Source organism: Arachis stenosperma, chromosome 1 (assembly GCF_014773155.1).
Source record: "Arachis stenosperma cultivar V10309 chromosome 1, arast.V10309.gnm1.PFL2, whole genome shotgun sequence".
Lineage (NCBI taxonomy): Eukaryota > Viridiplantae > Streptophyta > Magnoliopsida > Fabales > Fabaceae > Arachis > Arachis stenosperma.
The window spans coordinates 89,419,419-89,432,289 of NC_080377.1; the positions used below are offsets into that span (position 1 = coordinate 89,419,419).

The 12,871-nt window shown below is 39.6% G+C and overlaps 1 non-coding gene across 1 annotated transcript; it reads left to right on the top strand.

Annotated features, from left to right (window-relative positions):
* The first annotated feature begins 9,939 nt into the window (after nt 1-9,939).
* Nucleotides 9,940-10,047, top strand: LOC130950855 (small nucleolar RNA R71). The gene has a single exon (XR_009073755.1). It is a non-coding gene; the product is annotated as a small nucleolar RNA R71 (small nucleolar RNA).
* Nucleotides 10,048-12,871: the final 2,824 nt, after the last annotated feature.

A 12,871-nucleotide genomic window follows, 5' to 3' on the forward strand; every position in this document is an offset into this window, starting at 1 on the left:
ATTGCTTGATTAGTTGGTGATCTCAATAATAAAAGCTGCAAGGTAGAATATCTCTTTCAAGTATAGACTTAGTTGCTGTTGTAACGCCTTCAATCAATAACTATCCTTGGAAAAAGAAAAAGTAAGAAGGAAAGAAAGAAAAACCAAGAATTGGCAACAAAAAGGAAAGAAACAAATAATAAGGCTAGACACCAATAGCTTGGACTAGGATCTGCTTGGACAATTAGGTTCTAAGGAGTCTTTTAAAACTTGGTAACTTGGATTAACTAATCTGGGATTACCAACCGAAAGTCCATTATCAAGAGCAACCTGTTTACAAAGCATTTAGTAACCCAAAGAGGTGTTGGGCATCAATGTTTCTAAGAAGAATTGTGAGCCAAGTGTTTGTAATGAAAAGGTGTTGAGAAAAATTGAGCCAAAAAGTTGCTGCAACACTTGACACTGAGCCACAATTAAGAAATAAGTTTCTGAAAAAAAAAAGAAGGAAAATATAACAAGGATCAATAAAGAACAAGGCATTATAGCAGCAACTCTGGTTATCACTTAAAGGGACATTTTAACCCTGAACTCTAATAAAAGTAGAGCTTCAATTACATCTGCATAAAACCCCATGAACCAAATTCAATTATCTGCTATATAAGGACATATATGCTTTTCTGTTTTCTTTCATTTCTTCTCATGTTTTAGTGCTTGCTTGGGGACAAGCAAGATTTAAGTTTGGTGTTGTGTTGACAAGCCATCTTATGCTAGTTTCACAAGCATTTTTCATTTGTTTCATTAGGTTTTATGCACTTTCTTACACAATAAGTAAGTGGTTGGAGTGGAATTTCATGATTATTTTGATTCAATCAAACATCATTTATTTTATATAAAATCATGAGATTTATGCAAGAATTAAGTGATTATTATAAACGATGCAGTTTCTTATGATTTTGGTGAGACCTTGATTTCTTGTTTGATTGATTTTAGGTGAGAAAGTGAAGAAAAGGATAAGCACTCCAGAGTAACGTTGCGTTCAAAGAAAGAACACCACGCTCACTTGCGACGCGCACGCGTACAGGACGCCTACGCGTCAGGGGCAATTTTTGAAGATCCACGCGTATGCGTGCATGACGTGTACATGTGCATGACGCGTACGCGTGGTAATGGTTGGCATTCGTTTTCAAATAGAACGCTACGTTCATTTACTAAGCGTTTTCGGGGAGATTGAAATTTGGAAGCAAACTTCTGCAATCGGCACACATGCGTGCATGACGCGCACGCGTCGATGGAGCACCTGGGACAAAGCACGCGCACGCGTACGCGTGACTGGCGCTGAAATTTGGATTTGACATTTGGCTACCCACGCGCACGTGCAGAGGACGCGCACGCGTGGCAGCGCTCACTAACCCAACGTAGCGCTCAATAAGAGAATGCTATTGAAGACGCGTACACGTGAAAGGGGCGCGCGAGCATGGTGGGAGCTGAAGACTGATAGTGACGCGCACGCATAAGTGACGTGTACGCATCGATGAGCAAAATCGCAAAGGGATGCGCGCGCGCAAGGGACGCGCACGCGTGGATGAATGAATGCTGCTCTCACTTTGAGAACACAACGTTTCCCTGGAAGCAGCAACCAAGTGTCATTTTGATCCACTGCTCCACAGGTCAAAAAGCCCACTCGAAGTGCTTTAGGACTGAAATAGAAAGTGTATAAATAGGAGCAAATTGGATTTCATAGAGTCTCTCTTTTAATTTTTTTTTAGAATTTTGGAATTAAGATCATATCTGAGTTTTCCTTTCTATTTTGTTTTCTCTGTTCTGCAACTTTTTACTTTTCTGTTTGGGTCTTGGACTTCGGATTGAAGAATTCTTCTGAATTCCTTCATTGTGGAGTTTTCTTTTATTTTTTCTTGGATAGTTTACGAGTTGGAGATCTGATCATAGTTTTCATTCTGTTTTAATTCTTCTGCAATTTCACTTTTCTGTTTTGTTACTGAAGTCCTGATTTAAATTCTATCGTCTGAGAGTTCTTTAGTTTACTGCACTTTACATTTTCCGGTTCTCTTTTGATTCCCATTACCCAAATCCTTTTATTTTTCATGCAATTTAAGTTTCTTGGCAATTTAGATTTAGCAATTTAAATTACTTTCACTTTAAGTTTCAGTTATTTACCTTTCTTGAACTTTAAGTTTCTGCAATTTACTCCTTCAGCAATTTAAGATTCTGCCAATTTACTTTCTGCATTTTATTTTCCTTGTAATTTCACTTCTGTTAGTCGAATTTCACCCAAATCTTCAAATATTCACTTAACTAAATTCATCATTATACTAAAGTTGCTCAATCCATCAATCCCTATGGGATCGACCTCACTCCCGTGAGTTATTGCTACTTGATACGACTCGGTATACTTGCCAATGAGTTTGTGTGGAATCATTTTTCCCTCATCATTCCCCCACACTTAAATGAAATACAGTCTTCAACCTAAACTAATCAAATATGCAATTCAAGGTAATTCATGGTTTTTTGCTTAGGGTTGTGATGTGCTAACAATTAGAACAAAGGGGATTAAGAGGCTCAAAGGGGGTTAACAAGGGTAGATGCAAGTGTAGGTCCATATGGGTGAGTGAGTTTAATACAAAAATGGCCTCAATCATGCTAAATGCATTCAAAACATCAAACATTGGAAATAAAGAATCAAGCAAAACCAAGATTTCAATCATAAAAGGAGCATAGCACACAATGAATAAAATTTGTGGTTATAAATTGTAACCGCTCATTAAGGCTCAACAACTCACAAGGTTGCTTTGTTCTATCTCTCTTCTATGTTCCATAAAAATCATTCAAGCAAGTTTTAAAAACAATTTTCCAAATCAATTCAATAGAATTCCATTGAAACAAAATTTTTGAAAATTTTTGTTGTTTTTCACAAAAGTTATTTCCTATATATGTACGTATGTTGTGATGGATGCAATTTTCATAAAAAATTTCCTAGTTCTTTTCCTAATTTTCAACAAGTAAAAATTAACATAAAGAATTATGATCAAAATTGAACTAGGTGTTATACTATTCACATCATCCAATCGCAACTTCTATCTATAAGCTATATATCATGCAAAGGATGCAAAATGCAATAGATATAAACTATGAACAAACTAAGATATATGTACTAAAAGAAAATGCAATGCAACAATCAAAAGCACTATAAATATCTACAAGAGACATAATAAAAAGAAATAAAAATAAAATACAAAGTGTTCGAAAAAGAAAGTTTACACTCCAAAATGATGAATCCTCCCCCAAACTTAAGCGTTGCACGGTCCTCCGTGCACGAACACGATCCGGGGAGAATGTCTCTAAGAGCTCCACCTTCGGTTGGCGGGTGACGGGGCTCGGATTGTATGGAAATTGACAAGTTCAATGCATTCTTGGCATCACCCTTTTCGGTGTCCTCCTCATCTCCCGGCTCCTTGCCTTTATGTTTTATCCTCAAAAAGAATGGATAAGGTATTGATGAGCGGATAATTTATACACTTTTTAGCACTGTTTTTAGGTAGTTTTTAGTAGGATCAAGCTACTTTTAGGGATGTTTTTATTAGTTTTTATGCAAAATTCATATTTCTGGACTTTACTATGAGTTTGTGTGTTTTTCTATGATTTTAGGTATTTTCTGGTTGAAATTGAGGGACCTGAGCAAAAATCTGATAGGAGGCTGAAAAAGGATTGCTGATGCTGTTGGATTCTGACCTCCCTGCTGATAGCGCGAAATTGTGAACAATACTTTTCACAACTCTCATAATCCCCGGTAATGAACCCCAAAAACTTGGTGTTTCAATACCATGGCATAAACACAACTTCGCACAACTAACCAGCAAGTGCACTGGGTCGTCCAAGTAATAAACCTTACGCGAGTAAGGGTCGATCCCACGGAGATTGTTGGTATGAAGCAAGCTATGGTCACCTTGTAAATCTTAGTCAGGCAGACTCAAATGGGTATAGGTAATAAACGCATAAAGCATAAAGATAAAGATAGAGATACTTATGTATATCATTGGTGAGAGCTTCAGACAAGCGAATGAAGATGCCTTCCCTTCCGTCTCTCTGCTTTCCTACAATCTTCATCCAATCCTTCTTACTCCTTTCCATGGCAAGCTTATGCAAGGGTTTCACCGTTGTCAGTGGCTACCTCCCATCCTCTCATTGGAAATGTTCAACGTACCCTGTCACGGCACGGCTATCCATCTGTCGGTTCTCAATCAGGCCGGAATAGAATCCAGTGATTCTTTTGCGTCTGTCACTAACGCCCCGCCTTCAGGAGTTTGAAGCACGTCACAGTCATTCAATCATTGAATCCTACTCAGAATACCACAGACAAGGTTAGACCTTCCGGATTCTCTTGAATGCCGCCATCAGTTCTCGCCTATACCACGAAGACTCTGATCTCACGGAATGGCTGGCTCGTTTGTCAGGCGAGCACTCGGTTGTCAGGCGATCAACCATGCATCGTGTTATCAGGAATCCAAGAGATATTCACTAGAGCTTTGATTGCTTGTAGAACAAGAGTGGTTGTCAGTCACCTTGTTCATGAGTGAGAATGATGATGAGTGTCACGGATCATCACATTCATCAAGTTGAAGAACAAGTGATATCTTGGACAAAGAACAAGCGGAATTGAATAGAAGAACAATAGTAATTGCATTAATACTCGAGGTACAGCAGAGCTCCACACCTTAATCTATGGTGTGTAGAAACTCCACCGTTGAAAATACATAAGAACAAGGTCTAGGCATGGCCAAATGGCCAGCCTCCCAAAGAGGGTTCAATCATAAAAACATGATCAAAAGATGTTTACACAATAGTAAAAGATCCTATATATAGAGAACTAGTAGCCTAAGGTTTACAGAGATGAGTAAATGACATAAAAATCCACTTCCGGGCCCACTTGGTGTGTGCTTGGGCTGAGAAAATGAAGCATTTTCGTGTAGAGACTCTCCTTGGAGTTAAACGCCAGCTTTTATGCCAGTTTGGGCGTTTAACTCCCATTTAGGTGCCAGTTCCGGCGTTTAACGCTGGAATTTCTTGAGGTGACTTTGAATGTCGGTTTGGGCCATCAAATCTAGGGAAAAGTATGGACTATCATATATTGATGGAAAGCCCAGGAAGTCTACTTTCCAACGCCGTTGAGAGCGCGCCAATTGGGCTTCTGTAGCTCCAGAAAATCCACTTCGAGTGCAGGGAGGTCAGAATCCAACAGCATCTGCAGTCCTTTTGAGTCTCTGGATCAGATTTTTGCTCAGATCCCTCAATTTCAGCCAGAAAATACCTGAAATCACAGAAAAACACACAAACTCATAGTAAAGTCCAGAAAAGTGAATTTTAACTAAAAACTAATAAAAATATACTAAAAACTAACTAGGTCATACTAAAAACATACTAAAAACAATGCCAAAAAGCGTACAAATTATCCGCTCATCACAACACCAAACTTAAATTGTTGCTTGTCCCCAAGCAACTGAAGATCAAATAGGATAAAAAGAAGAGAATATGCAATGAACTCCAAAAACATCTATGAAGATCAGTATTAATTAGATGAGCGGGGCTTTTAGCTTTTTGCCTCTGAATAGTTTTGGCATCTCACTCTATCCTTTGGAATTCAGAATGATTGGCTTCTTTAGGAACTCAGAATCCAGATAGTGTTATTGATTCTCCTAGTTAAGTATGATGATTCTTGAACACAGCTACTTTATAAGTCTTGGCCGTGGCCCAAAGCACTCTGTCTTCCAGTATTACCACCGGATACATACATGCCACAGACACATAATTGGGTGAACCTTTTCAGATTGTGACTCAGCTTTGCTAAAGTCCCCAATTAGAGGTGTCCAGGGTTCTTAAGCACACTCTTTTTGCCTTGGATCACAACTTTATTTCTTTCTTTTTCTTTCTTTTTCTCTTTCCCCTTTTTTTTCGGTTTTTTTTTTCGCCTCTCCTTTTTTTTTTTGTATTCACTGCTTTTTCTTGCTTCAAGAATCATTTTTTTATGATTTTTCAGATCCTCAGTAACATGTCTCCTTTTTCATCATTCTTTCAAGAGCCAACATTCATGAACCACAAATTCAAAAGACATATGCACTGTTTAAGCATACATTCAGAAGACAAAAGTAATGCCACCACATCAAAATAATTAAACTGTTATAAAATTCAAAATTCATGCAATTCTTTTTCTTTTCAATTAAGCACGTTTTTATTCAAGAAAGGTGATGGATTCATAGGACATTCATAACTTTAAGGCATAGACACTAAAGACACTAATGATCACAAGACACAAACATGGATAAACATAAGCATAAAATTCGAAAAACAGAAGAATAAAGAACAAGGAAATCAAAGAACGGGTCCACCTTAGTGATGGCGGCTTGTTCTTCCTCTTGAAGGTCTTATGGAGTGCTTGAGCTCCTCAATGTCTCTTCCTTGTCTTTGTTGCTCCTTTCTCATGATTCTTTGATCTTCTCTAATTTCATGGAGGAGAATGGAGTGTTCTTGGTGCTCCACCCTTAGTTGTCCCATGTTGGAACTTAATTCTCCTAGGGAGGTGTTTACTTGCTCCCAATAGTTTTGTGGAGGAAAGTGCATCCCTTGAGGTATCTCAGGGATCTCATGATGAGAGGGGTCTCTTGTTTGCTCCATCCTTTTCTTGGTGATGGGCTTGTCCTCATCAATGGGGGTATCTCCTTCTATGTCAACTCCAACTGAATAACAGAGGTGACAAATGAGATGAGGAAAGGCTAGCCTTGCCAAGGTGGAAGACTTGTCCGCCACTTTATAGAGTTCTTGGGCTATAACCTCATGAACTTCCACTTCTTCTCCAATCATGATGCTATGAATCATGATGGCCCGGTCTAGAGTAACTTCGGACCGGTTGCTAGTGGGAATGATTGAGCGTTGAATGAACTCCAACCATCCTCTAGCCATGGGCTTGAGGTCATGCCTTCTCAATTGAACCGGCTTGCCTCTTGAATCTCTCTTCCATTGTGCGCCCTCTTCACATATAACTGTGAGGACTTGGTCCAACCTTTGATCAAAGTTGACCCTTCTAGTGTAAGGATGTTCATCTCCTTGCATCATGGGCAAATTGAATGCCAACCTTACACTTTCCGGACTAAAATCCAAGTAATTCCCCCGAACCATAGTAAGATAATTCTTTGGATCCGGGTTCACACTTTGATCATGGTTCTTGGTGATCCATGCATTGGCATAGAACTCTTGAACCATCAAGATTCCGACTTGTTGAATGGGGTTGGTAAGCACTTCCCAACCTCTTCTTCAGATCTCATGGCGGATCTCCGGATATTCACCCCTTTTGAGTGAAAAGGGGACCTCGGGGATCACCTTCTTCAAGGCCACAACTTCATAGAAGTGGTCTTGATGCACCCTTGAGATGAATCTATCCATCTCCCATGACTCGGAGGTGGAAGCATTTGCCTTCCCTTTCCTCTTTCTAGAGGTTTCTCCGGCCTTGGATGTCATAAATGGTTATGGAAAACGAAAAAGCAACGCTTTTACCACACCAAACTTAAAAGGTTTGCTCGTCCTCGAGCAAAAGAAGAAAGAAGAGAGTAGAAGAAGAAGAAATGAGGGAGAAGGGGATGGCTTTGTATTCGGCCAAAGAAGGGGAGAAGTGGTGTTTAGGATGTGTGAAAATGAAGGAGTGAAGAAGGGTATTTATAGGAGAGAGGGGAGATGGAGTTCGGCCATTATGGGTGGGTTTGGGAGGGAAAGTGGTTTGAATTTGAAGGGTGAGGTTGGTGGGGTTTTGTGGGGTCCACAGATCCTGTGGTGTCAAGGAAAAGTCATCCCTGCACCAAATGTTGCTCAAAATCACGTTTTGAGTCATTTCTGGCGTTAAATGCCGGGCTGGTGCCCATTCCTGGCGTTTAACGCCAGGTTCTTGCCCTTTTCTGGCGTTTAACGCCAGTCTGGTGCCCCTTTCTGGCGTTAAACGCCCAGAATGGTGCCAGACTGGGCGTTAAACGCCCAACTGCTAGCCTCACTGGCGTTTAAACGCCAGTGGGTTCTTCCTCCAGGGTGTGCTGTTTTTCTTCCTGTTTTTCATTTTGTTTTTGCTTTTTCAATGGATTTTGTGACTTCTTATGATCATCAACCTACAAAAAACATAAAATAACAAAGGGAAATAGATAAAATATAATCATTGGGTTGCCTCCCAACAAGCGCTTCTTTAATGTCAGTAGCTTGACAGAGGGCTCTCATGGAGCCTCACAGATACTCAGAGCAATATGGGAACCTCCCAACACCAAACTTAGAGTTTGAATGTGGGGGTTCAACACCAAACTTAGAGTTTGGTTGTGGCCTCCTAACACCAAACTTAGAGTTTGACTGTGGGGGCTCTGTTTGTCTCTGATTTGAGAGAAGCTCTTCATGCTTCTTCTCCATGGTGACAGAGGGATATCCTTGAGCCTTAAACACCAAGGATTTTTCATTCACTTGAATGATCAGTTCACCTTTATCAACATCAATCACAGCCTTTGCTGTGGCTAGGAAGGGTCTGCCAATGATGATGGATTCATCCATGCACTTCCCAGTCTCTAGGACTATGAAATCAGTAGGGATGTAATGGTCTTCAACTTTTACCAAAACATTCTCTACAAGTCCATGAGCTTATTTTCTTGAGTTGTCTGCCATCTCCAATGAGATTCTTGCAGCTTGTACCTCAAAGATCCCTAGCTTCTCCATTACAGAGAGAGGCATGAAGTTCACACTTGACCCTAAGTCACACAGGGCCTTCTTGAAGGTCATGGTGCCTATGGTACAAGGTATGGAAAACTTCCCAGGATCTTGTCTCTTTTGAGGTAATTTCTGCCTAGACAAGTCATCCAGTTCTTTGGTGAGCAAGGGAGGTTCATCTTCCCAAGTCTCATTTCCAAATAACTTGTCATTTAGCTTCATGATTGCTCCAAGGTATTTAGCAACTTGCTCTTCAGTGACATACTCATCCTCTTCAGAGGAAGAATACTCATCAGAGCTCATGAAAGGCAGAAGTAAGTCCAATGGAATCTCTGTGGTCTCATTTTGAGCCTCAAATTCCCATGGTTCCTCATTGGGGAACTCAGAAGAGGTTGGTGCACGCCCATTGAGGTCTTCCTCAGTGGCGTCCACCTCCTCTCTTTCCTCTCCATATTCGGCCATGGTTATGGCTTTGCACTCTCCTTTTGGATTTTCTTCTGTATTACTTGGGAGAGTACTAGGAGGGAGTTCAGTAACTTTCTTGCTCAGCTGTCCCACTTGTGCCTCCAAATTCCTAATGGAGGACCTTGTTTCAGTCATGAAACTTTGAGTGGTTTTGATTAGATCAGAGACCATGGTTGCTAAGTCAGAGGGGTTCTGCTTAGAATTCTCTGTCTGTTGCTGAGAAGATGATGGAAAAGGCTTGCCATTGCTAAACCTGTTTCTTCCACCATTATTGTTATTGTAACCTTGTTGAGGTCTTTCTTGATTCTTCCATGAGAAATTTGGGTGATTTCTCCATGAAGAATTGTAGGTGTTTCCATAGGGTTCTCCTAGGTAATTCACCTCTTTCATTGAAGGGTTCTCAGGATCATATGCTTCTTCTTCAGATGAAGCATCCTTAGTACTGCCAGGTGCATTTTGCATTCCAAACAGACTTTGAGAAATCAAATTGACTTGTTGAGTCAATATCTTATTCTGAGCCAGTATGGCATTCAGAGTATCAATCTCAAGAACTCCTTTCTTCTGACTTGTCCCATTGTTCACAGGATTCCTTTCAGAAGTGTACATGAATTGGTTATTTGAAACCATCTCAATTAGTTCCTGAGCCTCTGTAGGCGTCTTCTTCAGATGAAGAGATCCTCCAGCAGAGCTATCCAAGGACATCTTGGATAGTTCAGAGAGACCATCATAGAAAATACCTATGATGCTCCATTCAGAAAGCATGTCTGAGGGACATTTTCTAATTAATCGTTTGTATCTTTCCCAAGCTTCATAGAGGGATTCTCCATCCTTTTGTCTGAAGGTTTGGACTTCCACTCTAAGCTTACTCCATTTTTGAGGTGGAAAGAACTTTGCCAAGAAGGCATTGACTAGCTTTTCCCAAGAGTCCAGGCTATCTTTAGGTTGTGAGTCCAACCATATTCTAGCTCTGTCTCTTACAGCAAAAGGGAATAGCATCAGTCTGTAGACCTCAGGGTCAACCCCATTAGTCTTGACTGTGTCACAGATTTGCAAGAACTCAGCTAAAAACTGATGAGGATCTTCCATTGGAAGTCCATGGAATTTGCAATTCTGTTGCATTAGAGAAACTAATTGAGGCTTAAGCTCAAAGTTGTTTGCTCCAATGGCAGGGATAGAGATGCTTCTCCCATAGAAGTTGGGAGTAGGTGCAGTAAAGTCACCCAGCACCTTCCTTGCATTGTTGGCATTGTTGTTGTTTTCGGCTGCCATGTGTTCTTCTTCTTTGAAGAATTCGGTCAGGTCCTCTAAAGAGAGTTGTGCTTTGGCTTCTCTTAGCTTTCTCTTCAAGGTCCTTTCAGGTTCAGGGTCAGCTTCAACAAGAATGCCTTTGTCTCTGCTCCTGCTCATATGAAAGAGAAGAGAACAAGAAGATGTGGAATTCTCTATGTCACAGTATAGAGATTCCTTGAGGTGTCAGAGGAAACGAAAAATAGAAGAAGGAGGTAGAAGAATTCGAACTTGATTAGATAAAGTTCGAATTGTGCATTAAGAAGGAGTAGTACTCCATAAATAGAAGGATGTGGGAAGAAGGGAAGAGGATTTTCGAAAATTAATTAAAAAGATGTCAAAAACATTTTAAAAATTGATTGATAATTTTCGAAAATTGAAAGTGGAAAAGAAATCAAGTGATTTTTGAAAAAGATTTTGAAATTAGAAGTTTAAAAAGATTTGATTGAAAACTTATTTTGAAAAAGATGTGATTAAAAAGATATGATTGAAAAGATTTGATTTGAAAACAATTTTAAAAGATATGTTTTGAAAACAAAATTTTTTTAAAAGAATTGATTTTGAAAATTAGTGACTTGCCCAACAAGAAAAGATATGATTCAAACATTAAACCTTTCTCAACAGAAAAGGCAACAAATTTGAGATGTTCAATCAAATCATTAATTGTTAGTAAGTATCTTTGAAAAAGGAAAGAAATTGATTTTGAAAACATTTGATTGAAAAGATATGATTTGAAAAAGATTTGATTTTGAAAAACTTAGAAAACTTAAAAAAAAATTGATTTGAAAAAAACAAAATCTTCCCCCTTTGCCATCCTGGCGTTAAACGCCCAGAATGGCATCCATTCTGGCGTTTAACGCCCAAAATGCACCCTTTTTGGGCGTTAAACGCCCAACCAGGTACCCTGGCTGGCGTTTAAACGCCAGTCTATCCTTCTTCACTGGGCGTTTTGAACGCCCAGCTTTTTCTGTGTAATTCCTCTGCAGTATGTTCTGAATCTTCAATTCTTTGTATTATTGACTTGAAAAGACACAACTAAAAAATATTTTTGGATTTTTAATAATCAAAATGCAACAAGAGTCAAATAACAATGCATGCAAGACACCAAACTTAGCAGTTTGTATACTACTGACACTATATGAGACACATAAACACTCAAGTCAAAAGAATTCAAAGATCAGAGTAAGAAATCATCAAGAATTATTTGAAGATCCTTAAGACACATGAATGTATGAAATTGACACCAGACTTAAGATGAGACACTAGACTCAAACAAGAAACATAAAATATTGTTGGTTTTTGTAAATTTTTTTTTTGTGTTTTGTTTGTTTTTTTTTTTTCGAAAATTACATGAAAATAGAAAATAAAGGTTTCAGAATTCTTAATTTGGATTCCAGGAATCATTGCAATGCTAGTCTAAGACTCCGGTCCAGGAATTAGACATGGCTTCACAGCCAGCCAAGCTTTCAAAGAAAGCTTCGGTCCAAAACACTAGACATGGCCAATGGCCAGCCAAGCCTTAGCAGATCATTGCTCCAATAGCAAGATTGATAGAGATCAACAAGCTCTTGTGATGATCAGTTGAAACCTCGGTCCAATAAGATTAGACATGGCTTCTCAGCCAGCCAGATTTCAACAGATTATCTTGAAACACTAGAATTCATTCTTAAGAACTCTGAAAAAAAAATTACCTAATCTAAGCAACAAGATGAACCGTCAGTTGTCCATACACAAAACAATCCCCGGCAACGGCGCCAAAAACTTGATAGCGCGAAATTGTGAACAATACTTTTCACAACTCTCATAATCCCCGGTAATGAACCCCAAAAACTTGGTGTTTCAATACCATGGCATAAACACAACTTCGCACAACTAACCAGCAAGTGCACTAGGTCGTCCAAGTAATAAACCTTACGCGAGTAAGGGTCGATCCCACGGAGATTGTTGGTATGAAGCAAGCTATGGTCACCTTGTAAATCTTAGTCAGGCAGACTCAAATGGGTATAGGTAATAAATGCATAAAGCATAAAGATAAAGATAGAGATACTTATGTATATCATTGGTGAGAGCTTCAGACAAGCGAATGAAGATGCCTTCCCTTCCGTCTCTCTGCTTTCCTACAATCTTCATCCAATCCTTCTTACTCCTTTTCATGGCAAGCTTATGCAAGGGTTTCACCGTTGTCAGTGGCTACCTCCCATCCTCTCATTGGAAATGTTCAACGTACCCTGTCACGGCACGGCTATCCATCTGTCGGTTCTCAATCAGGCCGGAATAGAATCCAGTGATTCTTTTGCGTCTGTCACTAACGCCCCGCCTTCAGGAGTTTGAAGCACGTCACAGTCATTCAATCATTGAATCCTACTCAGAATACCACAGACAAGGTTAGACCTTCCGGATT